The following is a 15,599-nucleotide window of genomic DNA, read 5'->3' as shown; positions in this document are numbered from 1 at the left end:
TTTGAGAGATGGCTATCAGTTAAAAGGGTAACTAAAGCCTCCTCGCTTCTTGCCGGATTCCCCCCCCTTCCCCCCCCCCCCGCCCTCTTCATTCAAATAACTTCTCCTTTTAGCTTTGTTTACTCAGGGCATATGGCGGATCGAGTGCAATCAGCAAGCTGTTACCCATGACTAACCTTTTCCCGCCGTGTTTTCGTTGTTAATGCAATCTTACAGCCACACCGTACGATGACGGAACCGGAGGGGCAGCGGGACCGGTCTTAATGCTCCTATTGATTACAATACCGCCATCAGCCCCTATACCCTCCTTAGATGTAACCCAATGCGTCCTGGGGAATGAATGACCATTGCTAATGGATATAATAAGCTCCTGAGAATCGGCCACCATTCTGGCCATCAAAATCAATACCTCCCCCAACCACAATCTTTATTTAATCTCAATACAGGGGCACAAAGAATTGCCTGTTAAAAGCGGATGAGGAGTTGTTCTGTCAGAACGGAACGGGAGACTTTATTTGTTGTCCCAAAACATCTACCACATCCCGCTGAAGGTTGGGCACAGGACAGCTTGGTTGACAACTGATCAGGCCAAGTTAAAAATCCACTCCGTTACCCTCCGTTTTTCCCAGTGTCCGACTCACTCATACAGGGGATCGCAAGTAACAATCGATTAATGAAATGCGTCTCCCCTGTGCTCACTCCTTCCATTCACTTGCCGCTGTAGTCACAACCCAGACAGTATTTACTGTAGCAATTAGCCCAGTGTTACAAGCATGGAAATCACCGTGATGAAGGATCCACTATCTGACCGCCTCCGGGGGGGGGGCGGGCAACGTGAGCGCTGAAACAGACAGTCACGCCTTATTATGCGAGCGCTGGAGGTAAGAGTGAGCACTGCCTCCGTGAGGTAATCGGGGGCCACGTAGGCCGCTCGCATGCAGACAATCACCGTGAACAGGACTGAGGCGACGCTGTGTAGATTGGGAATGAAAATAGCTGGAAGCCCACAGTTTCCTCTACTCAACAATCAGCTCATCTCACGGCTCAGGATGGGATATGAACTATTGAAATATGAAAAAGGGGCATGGGGAATTGTGCGAAAATTCTAATACCAATAATAATTCAAACGCTAAAGGGAATTAAATAGCTCTTCTCATTCCGTCTCGACTAAGGGGCACCACATATATCATATATCGTTGTGGTCGAATTGTGCTACCAAAAGCACATAAAACCACGGTCAACATAAAAAAAAGAAGGAATCGCGGATAGGTACTAAATTCTACCCCAGGACGTATTTCAAAGTTGTCATCTAATTGCTCAGCTGTCACTGTTTTATTGGCTGTAGGTCCTGCTTTATGGAGCTCAAGTGTTTATGTTCATGCTGCGTTTGAGAGCATGCGGGTATGCGCACAAGAGCTGTGCAGACCTGTGTCCGTCTGTGTCATCGGCCATTTAAACAAGTGATTTGATTATTTGTAATTGCCTTCTCATTCCAAACCGCATTGTAATGACTGCAAATATCTTGGCATGTGCTATCTGGGGGCAATTATTTACAAAAGTCTGGGTCAACCAGAGTTAGACACCGTGACTAACACAAAAAAAATCGCACGCACACACTTGCAAACAAACACTAGAGTCCTTCACCTGTTAATGTGTGATCCAAATGCTCCACTACCACACTGCCCTGGCGCCATGTCCCATCTTATCAGCTGGCTGCGAGGGAGGCTATTTGTTCTGGGGGGAAATTTAGTTGACCACCGGATCACGAGACCAAAACGAAGACACGAATGCACCACGCGAGGGGAAGTCATGTACCCACAGCGGGCCTAAGCCGCAGCATCGACGCAAACCCCCAGTCTTATCTAGGTCAGAGCTGCACCTGCGTAGACTCCCACCTCCTCTACTTGCTGTCTGATTTCTTTGTTGTCAAAGTGAGGTGAGGTGATGTAACCTACTGTAACATTGCAGTGTAAACTCGAGACCAGGTGGGTAGTGGCGCTGTGAAAATGAGGCTACGACACGACTCTCTCGAACGACCGAGTTATTGGGGAGGAATGGTGAAAAATAACGCTTATGGATTGGGGTTTTCTCATTTGCACTGCGGCCCAATTGAGCCTTAAATAAAGGTTTCAAAGCAACTGGAGGCCCGGTTGAGGGCACTGCAACGTTTTCATACAGACACAAATTACATCCGTTTGTCAAAATTGTAAAAAAAAAAAAAAGCCATTCCTTGATAGGTAGACGAAGCTGCGCCATGTAAATGATTAACACATAGCAGGCCTTAGGGTCGGATGGCCCATTTTTTCCTATCTGGTTACCAAGCTAGCATTACTAGACTACCAAGCATTAGTGGAGCTCGTGCACCCAGCGTTAGCTGTGCCCCGACGCAAGGACACCGAAAGAGGTAAAACGATAGGGAGAAGGAGGACAGGAACCGAAGAGGATGGGACTAATTCATTGAATGTCATTGTTTTTCCTACCGGTTCCTACTAGACAGCGTTAGTTTAAAGCCTCTATGCAAACAGGATTCAAACACACACACACACACACAATCTCATAACAAATCTTCCAAAACCAGATAATAATTCTCTTTGATGGTGTCTAACCAATTTTGACTCATCAAACTGTCTTCAGAGGAGCCTGGCGCTTAGCCATGCCTCCTCACTCCTGACTCCAAAAGCCAATTAAATAATCCCGGGATCAAACCCTGTGTGATACCGCAATCGATAAACGGAGGATTTGTTTGTTATTTAGATGAAATGAAACAGATCCCACAAGAAACGAACACCGAGGACTTGTCAGTCGGACCGGTGAGTCGGCCCTGGGGTAATTGAGGACGGGAGCGGATCAAAAGACGGGCCGCTTCGGTGTGTGCAGCTGCTGCGCTGGCCAATCAAAGTCCTCAGGAGACCCGAACGGGCCTCAGCCCACAATTCTCAGTCAGACGAACGGAAATGAGACACCAAAACATGCACATGGCCTCAAACACGTTCACGAACCCAGGAGCAATCACCTCTTGAATAATCCAGCAAAGGCACGAATCAAAACCTGGTTTAGAAAAGCACAGAGGCTATTTTTCTTTTTTTTTAAACAAATAACACACACATTAGAAAAAAGGCCCCTGTGAGACTGTGATGAATGCATCAAGACAGGCATGCTGTGAACATTATCAGGGCGGGGGGGATGAATGAATACATTACCATGCCAGGCACTACTTCTCTTTTGCTGCTTCACAGCTTGTCTGTCCGCCTGTCAACGCGTTTGCCTGATTACCTGTCCGATTTTCTCCGGAGTAAAGGGGGCAAGGATAAATATGATTTATTTTGGTGTGAATTAAGTTTTGGGAAGGAGACGTTTAGTTCCTTGTGCTCTGCGTGCCTCAAAGAGCTCCCTGCCGTATTATTCCTTCACAACAAAAAAGTGATGAAAGAAATGGTCCTACATTTTGGGTCAATACAGTCAATGGGAAGATCAATACCTCTTTGAAGTCTGTGTGGTCAAGGTGGACCGTATTTCCAAACCAGGACCGTTTGGCGTAGCACATTCACACATTCATGCAGGTGCACATGTAGTGCCGTTTTCATCGGGATAGGGTCTTTTCATCTTTTAGCAAATAAAGAGATCCCCTAAAATCCATCAAAACATAGTTTATGGAATGCTCTCCGGTAACTTTAGGAGTCTTTATCTCCCAAGCCCCGCCTTTTGCTGCCTGTGGCTCGTCGCAGGACAGAGTTTTATAGATATATTTATTTCAGCCCTCCGTGACACCGGGACTAAAGTGTGTGCGGTAGATACGAAACTCGAGCCAGCAGGCGATTAGCTTAGCAGAAGGACTGAAAACACGGGACACGGTTAGTCTGGCTCTGTGCAAAATCTGGCTAACACCTCCAAAAGCTCACTTGTTTCTTTGAAACAAAAACCGAGGTGTGAAAATGACACCTTGAGGTTTTTACAAGGTGTTCCGTAAAGGACAAAGGCAACTTCCTGAAAGCCCTACTTCAAGCAGTCAGTCTTAACAGCAGAAAAACAAAAAGCCCATAAAACCACAGGATGCCGTTTTATATGATTTCTGGGTTTTGTTTCAAATTAAACACTTATAGAGCCAGGCTAACTTGTGTCAGCTGCGCAATGCTACGCTAACCAACTGCTAGTGATAAGATGTGCTGTCCCTTTAACATGAACGATTACCCTCCTCTAGTCTTCATCGTCCACCTTCGTCTCCACCTACTTTCCTCCCAGTGACGGCTCAGTCTCCTGTCACACCATATATCTAATCAGTCCAGTGGACCCGTCTATAACCAGCAGTCAGCCTGTGTGGACCGTGTGTGTGTGTGTGTGTGATGTGAGTAGGCCATTGTGAGGCCGCCACTCAGCAGAGTGATGATAAGTACTCCCAGCCCAGCGCTCCGCATGAGCTGATGGACAGACAGGCCAGGAACACTGGGGGCCTTGTGGTTAGCCATGTGTGTGTGTGTGTGTGTGTGTCTTGTGGTGAAAAGAGGGAAAGGGCTACAGTGACTTGGGAGAGTGTGTGTGTGTGTGTGTGTGTGTGTCTGAGAATGAGAGAATGTGTGTTTGTGGTGTGTGAGCCTGAGTGCATTTCTTTTTTTTCTTCTTTTTTTTTCACCAGCCACCAGGCCATGCCACATGGCTTCAATTTGTTCATTAGCTATGTAATAAATGTACACACACACACACACAGAGGTAATATTGTTCCGAGTCCTGGCTGATTGGATTCTGAAATAGAGGACCCTCGGGGGAATTACTTGTAGTCTGCCAGCCACTGTGACCAGGAGAGGACTAATTTCCTAACAAGGTTTGAGACCAACCCTGAGGAGAAGACTGTATTTTTTTTGTATTTGCTGTAAGGACCACTTCCACTGTAAACTAAAATAACGCCGTCTGTGTATGGTTTCAGATATTAACAGCAGATAAGCCATACCTGGGTTGTTTTGACTGTGTCCCAGCGGCTGAATGTGAAAGTCTGTCCTTAATTATGTCTCGTGTTTGTGTGTCAGGTCATTTTGAAGATTTACCAGTCACCTGGAAATAATTAATATTCACCCAGGGCCTATTACATCCAATCAATCATCATCATCAGCGTGTCAGATGAGCTGGGGATGCTTGTTACAAATTACCTGCTGTCCGGGATATCCGTTGATGCTGGTTTGAGCTGAGCTCATCCCTGGCAGCTTTAGTCGGCCTGATAAATGTTTGCATCGCGAGTTCCCCGCCGACCAATCGTGCGGACAGAATGTATTTTCCGTCGGCGTGAAGCAAATCCAGAAACATGGATAATAAGACTAAATCTGTACGGCTGTGTGTTTGGCCTATGCGCGTGCAAACCAGGAGTGGGTCTGTGGATGGAAGGAGACATAGAAGAAGAAGAAGAAGAAGCTGCTTGTTTCGGCATTCAGTGAAGCTTATAGCTTCTGGGAGAGAATGAGTGCTGTCTGCCATGAGCATACAGATCACCTTACACACACTGGCTTTTCCTCTGCTTTGAAGACTGATGCACACACACACACACACGCACGCACGCACACACACGCACAGCCATGAACGCCTGCTTCCCCACATACTCAGGAGCATTAACCAGCCAGATTTGCACACACACTCACACACCGTTTCCTCATCCCCCCCCCCCCCCCCCCCACCTGGATTCATATTCACCTGCACCACCTGGGAATGCGACCCCTATGATGTCACTTGAAGTCCATCACTTCAAAGACACCAAAGCACGCCCCCCCCCACCCCGGTGCCAACGGCACGAAAGAAAAGAAAGGAGCAGACGCACCCTATCACTTCCCTCCTTTGTCCTCTGTCTCCTAATGGTAGTTCACCCGCGAGAACGTCCGTACAGGGTGAAGGCAGAATTACACAGTGTGCTCTACAATCAGGTACTCTTGGGTTTCTGCCCATTGGCACTCGCTGTGCGCCAGTCATACAATGACAAGCTCCCTTTATTCCTCTGACATGAAAGAAACTTCCCCGGCGCAGGGAATCTGCCTGCACTTACACGCGCGTCCTTTTGTTGTGTGCATGAGCGAGTTTATGTGTAACCGTGTGCACACGCGTTGCAGGGAGAGCAGTCTGCGTGCCCCTGAGAATCCCCCTGATCGCGGCGCTGCCGGTCGCCTGCTCCTCCCGAAAGCTCCCCGTCGGTAATGCTCACGAGCAGGGTGCGATGTGATGAGACAAGGCGATAGTAGAAACCACTGCATTAGTGCATGGTTAGCCATTAAGAGCCCCAAATGAGATTATGAGGTCATATGGGAGGCACAAAGCCTACAGCCAAAACAACAAGCGCCTTCTCTGAGAGTAGCAGCGTGTGTTCAGTATTCCCCTCTGCACACACAGAGGGAGAGAGAGAGGGGGGGTCTAAATGTGGAGAGAGAGAGAGGGAAGGTAACAGGTCAGGGAGGAGAAGACTGGTCGATGAACGCGGAGAGACGGAGATGCTTGATGGAAAAAGGTATTCCATGACTTGAAAATGTCCCCAGTGGTTCATTTCTACATGAATGCATTATTGAATAACACATGAATTCAGCGCAATTTACCATCAACGCGTCACCAACTGAGCATGAAACAGGAGGCCCAGGCCCATCTTCCATCTCGGCTCAGTGGAGGGCTTTCCCATTGTAAAGCAGAGAGAAAAAAGAAGATGCACCGCCACCCCCCCCCCCCCCCCCCCCCCACCAGCTGATGATGCCCACTGAGAAAACGTGCTTCTTCTCTCTTCCGGGAAGGAAAAGGGCGACTGAATGGGACCTCATCTCCACGCGTGTTGCGCTAAGGAAGAGACGGGGAGCACGGACGCAGATGGAGGGTTTGCTGCTGGGATAAAAATGGAATCCATTTTGGTTCTTTAAGCGCGGCGTGAGGGCCTGCTCGCTGCGTTGCTCTTTCCATCCCCTCTTCCCTCCTCTGCTCCGTTTCAATGGTTCTGCCTTTCCCTCGCTGCTCTGTTTGTACGATTTCCTTCTCTCCTCCAAAGTCACACCTCTTTTCCTTCCCTATTCTCCTCCTCCTCCTCCTCCTCCTCCTCTTCTTCCTCTCACTTCTCTGCTCTCCAGGCAGCCAGGCACCCCAACACCGTCTCAGGTCCTGAAACTATGGCAACGGAATGAGAGAGCAAGCGCTCTCTATGATTAATAGATGAGAGATGCGGTGCCAATCGCAGGGGCCCGGGGAGGAGGGACAGATGCACTTGAACAACGCACGCGTGGTCGCGGGGAGAGTGCACACATTCAAAGAGCCCCCACCTCCACTGCCGCCGGCATTAGCCACCCTCCCTGCTTTGTGGTACAGTTACATATATATATATATATATACATATGCAGAAAAAGGGGGGCGGAAAAGGCACAAGGTAAAAGAGCAAGAGAATAAGCAGGAGAGCTCATCTCACATCCAACAAGCGAACCAATCACAGCAATAGACGGGCGGGCGGACGGACGGACGCAGCCTGAACGCACCGCCCCCCCTCTCTTCGTGACTCGCAGCTGGCCCGCCGTCTCCCGTGAAAGCTTGACAGCAGGACAGCAGCCGGGACGTAATACTTTTAATGCCCGCGCGCCCGCGATTGACATCATCTGATCCGTATGGCATTAGACTCTTGGTTCTTTTCAAGGCCGGGCCATTCATCCATCTCTCGGGCAATCGCACACAAAGTCCTGCCGCTTTCGGATTATCCCCCGCAAATGCTTTTCCTCTGCAACCCATTTGAGTAATGACAGGCCACTGCAGCTGTGACAAAGGTATTACTGCGTGATACGGACGCATGTACTGAGTATTTAAAATGTAAATCAAATTCCGTGAGGAGGAACCTGATGCTACGAGGGGATTTTGAATGTTGCTTGTTGTTGCTTTTGGCAAGTGGGCCGATCCCCGGCGATCGTCTTCGAGCCGGCCTATCACGTTCTGATTCACTTCATTTCTAACAACAAAGACGTGCCAAAAAAAACACCAACAGACACTCCTGCCAATTCAACCGCTGACTAACAGCGCCAGGGCCCCCAAAAATAAGCCTTTTCGCCTGGTTTATGGCCTCCGGCTTCCTCGGCGTAGACAACGCACTCAATCAATTATGCTAATGTAACGAGTATCAGGACTGTTTAACACATGGACCGTTAATCCAAAGCGATGCACTGTGGAGTCATTTATTGGGAGCCGGAAGGGGTTAAGGCCAAGTGCGTGCGTGGGCGGGTGGCAGTTAGAACACCCAGGAAAACTCGCTGTGTGTGTGTGTGTGTGTGTGTGTGTGTGTGTGTGTGTGTCACATCCAACGGCTGATCAGCGAGTGATTACGTTTTCAATGAGCCATGCTGTGAATGAATGGAGCACCCTCGACCGAACCAGGCGCAGAGATATATTAGATCTCTAAAGCACCCTGAATTGCATTTATCACCACCTTTAAACAGGGGCGATGTGTTCCAACCTCACCTAGGAGAGGATGGCTCGCCTGCATACACAAAGCAGACATGAACCTATAGGCACAGGTTCGTCATGTCCCGTCGGCCTGTATGGCTTCATTACGGTAGTTTTCTTACATAAAACAAAAGGCATTTATCGACTAATGAGGTCGGCTTCAGATGGTCGGTGGAGAAAATCATGACCGAGACCGAGAGGGAGAGGGAGAGGGGGGGCGCAGCAAAAGGTTAGGTTAAATGGAGAGGGGGTTGCATAATTTGTTACAGCACGTTGGATTATCTCCACTGTTTCTTTTTTTGAACCTCCTGAATCACAACTGACTCCTACTGAATCTGAAAAAAGAGAGAGCTAAAATCCGCAACGGCGTCACATAACATTTGTGATGGACGGCTCCGTTAGAATGCGTCTGTGTTTACGGTGACCCACCAACAGCTAAATGTGCTAAAACACATACGCACGCCCATGAATGTCTTTTGAAAATGTACTTTATCGTTCCACGACTAGAGCACGTTTGTCATTTAAGCAGTGAGGCTCTGCAATTGGTGCGGCTGCAATTTAGAAAAGATGTGAGGAATCAGGGAAAATGGGTTAAGGGTCCATAAATCACATCTAGATGAGTGTGAGGGGGTGTGATGCTTTCTTGCGTTGTAATCGTTGCTATAGAAAACGAACTTGAAAAACACACCAAGGATGTGCATCCATAAAACATGGCTTTTTGTTATAAAATATGCATAAATACGCATTATTGAATGCAGGATAATGACACAGTCTGAGTGAAGACCTGTGGTTAACAGCAGCTGACCGCTCTCGTTGTTTATAATAGAGCGCCAATTCATTTATCAATTATTCAAACCTACTGTACTCCTGCTGGATCTGTCCTCAGCTGGCAAACTGCCCCCCCCCCCCCCTCTCTCTCTCTCACACACACACACACACAAACACATACGGGGTGACAAATCCACATCAGTCACACACTATGCCAACCCCATCGCTATTGTTAGGGGATCGGCGGATCAAATGCTCCACGGAGCATTGCTCCAAATACAAGCAACAACAGTGGTGGCTCTGATCTATTCTGCCTCTCCAGGAGCAGAGCAGACGGGCTGCTGTGACAAAGGTAATCGCGCTATGTAATGCATGTATCAGCACCGCAACGCGGCCACGTATATAGTGAGTTAATAGCAGGATTAGCACTTGGGTTTGGGGCTCCGGAGCCTCTTGTAAAACACCTTGGTAGGATTTGCAGCCAGTGCAACATCTTAAAAAAAAAATGTGCCTGCAGGACATTTGAATGCCTGGAGGCTAATGTTGTAGGACGAGATAAAATGTTCAAACATTCTACTATTTCATGTTTTAAGTTGCCAGCATGCAGCTATGCTGACTGCAAAAATATATATATGTGAGGTCATAAAAAAAAAATGCAACATGCAGGAGCACCAATATTCCCAGTGATGTGAATAAAAAGCAGAGATCAGCCATTCCTCTCAGAGCTTCTCCAAATCTTTTTTACTTATTTATTATTATTTATATTTTTAAAGGCTGATACCAGCACTGTGTGTTCAGCTGCCAAGAGAAGCCGTTCAATACTCCCATTTATATCATAACCCTTGCACACTTAATAATCTACAACCCATGTACAGTTGCTGAATCCCTTTTATCACCAGTGGGGAGGTTCTTTCATGCTATGAGGGGAGAGGAGAGGAGAGGAGAGGAGAGGAGAGACCACTCGCAGTGACATGGGTGTTGGCTGTGAGGCTACAGGAGGTGGTTTGTGAGGCCTCTATCTCTCCTCCCAGCTTGTAAAAAAAAAAAAAATGAAGCAGCACTTCATTTAATGGCAAATCCACTTCTAAAGAATGCTGCAGTTTGGCTGCAGTTCGGACTTCCAAACATCCAATTGCTCTTTTAGCACTAGAGTAGTAGTGGCCACTCCGCCTCGGAACAACACCCAAGACACGAGGGTGTGCGTGTGTGTCTATGCGTATGTGTGTTGGAAGAAAAAAAATCAGATAAAGTATCACAGTCCAGAACAGATTAAACAATTAATTCACCTCAAATATCTGCGACTGTGATTATTTTTGGGAATTGGAGGCCACAAAAACAGAAAGAAAAGTGCAATCACCGGCTGCATCATTGCTCTACGCGTCAATTGCTGTTCTCACTCGAAATTTCCAATGATAAATAGCTAATGAAAATCCCGAAATACTGACATTCTTCATTTATATTTTTCCGTCTTCAACTATTAGTTTGGTGGCTTTATGCTTTATTGAACCATTACAGTCTACGGTGTTGAGGGGTGTTGAAGCACCGAGTCCCGCAAGTTCACACGAGCACATTTCTCATATTGCCGTACATGTACCCGCTTTATACCCGGAATAATACTGACTGATTGCTTTTGCTTGTATTTGGACTCGAGCACATCCACAATAGGTCCTGTGGGACTGACACTTCTCTGTTTAACCATTAAACCAGTAAACAGCATAAGAGGGATTACGCACCAAATCGCGGGCTGTTTACACGAGCCGCGCTTCTCTTTAAGCACTGCGGGTCGCATGCGCACAGGGAAACAGTCACTTAATATTGTTCTAACAGTGCAGTATAATAACCACGGGAAATCACCCTAAGTTAATAAAGTAGTGAGCTGGGCGCACTTGTCTCGCGGCAGCCCGGCTGCCCAGACGACGAGCCGCCAGGGGGGGGGGGGGGGGGGGGGGGCTGCGAGGAAGACTGGCGCAGGCTATCAAGCGCACCTAAAGTTTTGAAATAAACACAGGGACCCTTACCTTCAGCTCATGAATGGATATGGCCCCGGAGTTGTTTCACAGCTCGGTCCGTTAGTAATCCATGAGGCAGGGCTCTCAAAGGCAGTTCAGGCGAGTCTCGTTTCGGAATAACAACACGAGCGCTACTTTTTCTCATGCGCTTCTTTTTGTTACATGCCGCGCTCGAATCGCACCTCTTCAAATCGGAATATCCATCGGAAATCCACGCTGGAAGGAAGAATGGGGGGAGAAACGGGTTTTTTAAAAGTACCCTTTGGTGGACTGAATAAACCGGGAGGGGTCCCAGAACTAGCTACGGATCTGAATTCGGTCCTTTCCACAAAAGCCGACGCTCATCCTATTTGGAGATGAAGCTTCTTACCACAGACTGGAGCGGAGCGCAGCGATCCCAGCTGTCACCCACCCGCTACACACACACACACACACACACACACACACACACAGGGAGGAGCTTGGAACGGGAGGTATTGTGTCAATGGGTACCAGTTATGGACAACTGTATTTCTATTTTAACGCGGCGGCATTTCACGAGAATGCGCGTCGGAGAAGGATAAATCCCGGCATTTGAGACGCGGGATTAAAAAAAAAAGAAAAAAGTATTGTATTGTCAAGGTTTGTTGGAAATTAAAATGAGATTAACTGGCGTGTTGCAGTCGTGCGTGCTGGTCTGCTGGCTCCGTGCCACATGCGAGCTGTCAACGCTGATTTCGAAAGAAACAATAAAGATGCAGTTGTTGCTTTTTTTTCTGGTGCGCATCCGTCGGGAATCGGAATGTGATCAGGTTCAAAGCCTCCCTTGTCTCTGGTCTCTGGAAGGTTCTTTTCTTCCCTGGTGGTCTGTCCTGGTCCCGGGCTGACGCACGTGTGCACACACAAAGAAACGCGTGCGTTTCCGTTATATATATCAAACGGGCCTTTTCTTCCTTTGGCCCAGATTTCATCCACGGGGCCATCAGGTGAAGTCCGAAAACAACTGCAAAGTTCAAAAAAGTTATTTCCTTGAATTTGTGGTACATTTAGGCTACAATCTGATGTCAGGGTGGCCGGCTCCATGTGCGCACACGCACACAAACACACACTCTTGAGACTTAATAGCAAGACAAAATCGACATCCATTTGTCAGATTGGAAACTGCAAAACCGAAACATAACTACTTTGCTAAAGCGCTCAGACGCACAAACACACATCAAATTATGGCGCAGACATCTGGATCGTTCATATATGCCCCAAAAGAACAAGGCTGTGTGTGTGAGGCTTTGGGCTTATCATGATATAATAGCAGGCCACCTGTAAAAGCAGCGGTGTGTGTGTGTGTGTGTGTAACGTGTGTAATTGCTCTGCTGAGTTGTGGCCTGCAGGCTCTATTGCTGTCTTGTTACTGTAACTGCTCGGTACATTGCTGCCTCCACAGGCCCAGTGCCAAACACCATACTGCTCTTCTGTAATGTACACTAATGTGCTCCCGCCTGCCAACCCCTTTTCTTCATCTGATACCATTTCATTTGCTCCAAAAATGGCGAAATCCACTCACGGCCGTGCAATTGAACCGGGCCGTGCACGCTGTGGAGGAGACGTAATCTCTCTTGTGCTCTCCGGGCTGATTTGCATTCTGTTTGTGTGGTTTGTTTAAGAAATACCTCATTATAAACAGACCAGATCAAATTAGGCAGAGGCATATGCAAAGAAACAAACACTTCTCGGGCAATTAAGTTCATTCACATATCATACATCTCATTTTACTGTTTAATGTGCAGCAGGCTTCCTTCAAGTCGATTTACATTCTGTGTTAGCGGCGTGCATGTTTACTGTGTTGCTGACGGCGACGCCGCGTGCAGGTGTCTGTGACATCAATGCAAAACCTGCTAACAAAACAGTTCACACAATCTACAACTCTCAAATCTGTATGTCTCCCAGTCTATCTCTCTGCCTTTCTCCTTCACACGCTCGCACACACACTTTGAAGTGGGAGACTCGCTAAGCGTGGGAGGCGGACATTGTATTATTCAAGCTCAATAATGTCAGGGTACACACACCAGTTAGTTCGAACTGGGGAAATATGCTCGTGTCAGAGCTTATCGGCGCTTATCTTGCTAAAGTCGTCCCGGGCGAATTAGCACTCTGTGTGTGTGTGTGTGTGTGTGGAAGAGACTAAGCAGTTGAAATTGAGCAGCCATCACATCCAGGATTGGGACAGACGGTAGCGGGTGCGTCTGCAGGGACCCGGCTCATCCACAACCAGGCGTCTTTTTTCCCCCCCCCATCATAATAGACTATCGCTCTCTTCTTCCCTGCAATGGCTTGAACCCGATCTCATCGGTGGTTTCGCAAGTGTAATAGACACATTCTGCCCATTTCACTTGCCAACAGCACTTCCCACAGCGAATTCACATCCTCGCGCTGCCCTGAGGGTGTACTAAACGCCGCACCAACCTTCCTTTAGACACTACCGAGCGACATTGGAAACCTTCCCTGCAGCAACATCGGTTCATTTCCTGTCTCAGACACTTCATTTTCTCCCCGTTGATTAAAAGCTTTCGCGGCTTAAGAGTACATGCAATTAAAATGGTACCATTACAAGTAAAAGTGGTGTATTGGAAATCCATAGGCTGTTAAAGTGTGCTTAGACCACGCAGGTCTCTGGCTCAGGCCGCTGCTCCAAAAGGACGCGCAGAAAACAAGTCAAGTAGAGAAGGCAAATCACACATAAATGAGGTAACCCTTGTTGGATGTGTTCAGATGTTCAAGCCTTGTTACTGGGTCAAAGTAAACAACGCGATTGTACATTTCTGAGTGAATACCTCAGTTGCAGCCCAAAGACTAGCAAACCATATCATCTGAGCATTACCTTTGTTCAGACTGGTCCTTAGAAAGTGAAGCAGAGCAAAGTTTTAATCAAGGAATGTAATGAAGAACCTTAAAATTGTCTTTTCAGGTACCATCTGTTCTCCTGTGATGGTTAGATTCATGTATTTCATTTCACTGTATTAATTCCATCTCAATACAACTTTTGTTGTTGTTGTTGCTTTGTTCAATGGTACCTTTACATTTTCCCATTTACAGAAAACCATCCATTGGTTCATGGGGATTGCTCTGGGCCATATCAAAGCACCACGCCTGTAAGATTTAATAAAGAACCGAGATTCATCCAAAACACGAGACATGTCTTAAATCATCTTAATGATCAAGCTGTGCTGACCCGCACAATGCACGTTACAGGTCAGGCAAATGTCAATTACACGTTATAGCTACTTTTTTTGTAGTTGCATCCCTCCTGTCTCTCAGTAGTCGTTGACACCTTTAGTGTCCCTGTCGCCCTCCGCTGTTCAAACAGCAATGCAGTTTGCAAAGATTCTGCTACTTAACAAACGTAACGTTACTTATTTCACCAAACCCATGATCTCATCTTTCCCACACGTTGTGACGATGTACTTTTGGTCGCCTGAACGTTCCCCTGGTAGCAAAACCGTAATCTAACACATTACGAGACGCTAAGTTCACGCTATTTCTCAGAGATATCACAAACAAAGGCCTCGGCCTCCTTGGCTGCTGGAGAAGCAGGGGTTTTGCTTCAACATCACAATGTGATGAAGGTAACGTGCTGTTCAACGCCCACTGAGCTGGATCGGTGCAAGAGCATCATTGCCGAGTCCTAATGGCCGTCGCTCACCTGTGGATCACAGACAGCTGAGAAAGGGACAGAGCTCACTTACAGTGGTAAGTGCCTTTGTGCCGTAGCAGGCCGGGTCCCTGGAGCTCTGGCTCTCATCTCAGGACTTTAATGTGCACTGCAGGCTGCTTAGTCTCCCCAAGAGGTTTAAAGTTGGAAAGTGTAAATATGTTCTGATATACATACAGCTGATGGCTAAACTTTTTCCATATACGACTTTTGGGAGCATAGAGTGTTTCTGTCAACTCACGCTGAAAATGGCAATTATTAAGATTTTATCATTAAGTGATATTGTGGGTTTTGGAAACATTTTCTGTTCACTGCACTGCATGAGTCTGCAGCACTTCCAGGGCTGTCAGAGCGATAAAATGATTTTGTCCATAAAGCATTGTTGTTTTCACTAGTTGTTTTTTAAAATCATAAAGTAAAGGCCCCAAAAAAGTAGCAACTTTAAAGTGCTCTTAGATTTTAAGTTTATGTGTATTTCTTAAAGGACAAACTACTTAGTAATAATTGCAAATGGCCAGATAATCAAGAGAGGAGTGTGTGATGATTCTCCTTAGACACAATGTGCCACAAAGTAGTCTACAAAATCCTGCTTTGTGGGAAAATATAAATCTTTGCAGTGAATCGCATGATATGCAAAAAGCTTACATATGCAACACCCTTTTCACACAAAACACATTCTGAAGGGATCTTAGAAGTCATTATATATGAGG

The 15,599-nt window shown here is 47.1% G+C and overlaps 1 protein-coding gene across 2 annotated transcripts in view; it reads right to left on the bottom strand.

Moving 5' to 3' along the window:
• sema6a (sema domain, transmembrane domain (TM), and cytoplasmic domain, (semaphorin) 6A) overlaps positions 1-11,647 on the bottom strand; it is an 88,837-nt gene extending 77,190 nt beyond the window's left edge. For both annotated transcript variants that reach the window (XM_037483412.2, XM_037483413.2), the window contains exon 1: positions 11,214-11,647. The gene's annotated coding sequence lies outside the window, so the exon portion shown is untranslated. The remainder of the gene's footprint in view (positions 1-11,213) is intronic.
• Between the last annotated feature and the right edge of the window lie 3,952 nt (positions 11,648-15,599).

Source organism: Pungitius pungitius, chromosome 5 (assembly GCF_949316345.1).
Source record: "Pungitius pungitius chromosome 5, fPunPun2.1, whole genome shotgun sequence".
NCBI lineage: Eukaryota > Metazoa > Chordata > Actinopteri > Perciformes > Gasterosteidae > Pungitius > Pungitius pungitius.
Note: the sequence above shows the minus strand (reverse complement) of the source record. Positions and strands in the feature narration are given on the sequence as shown.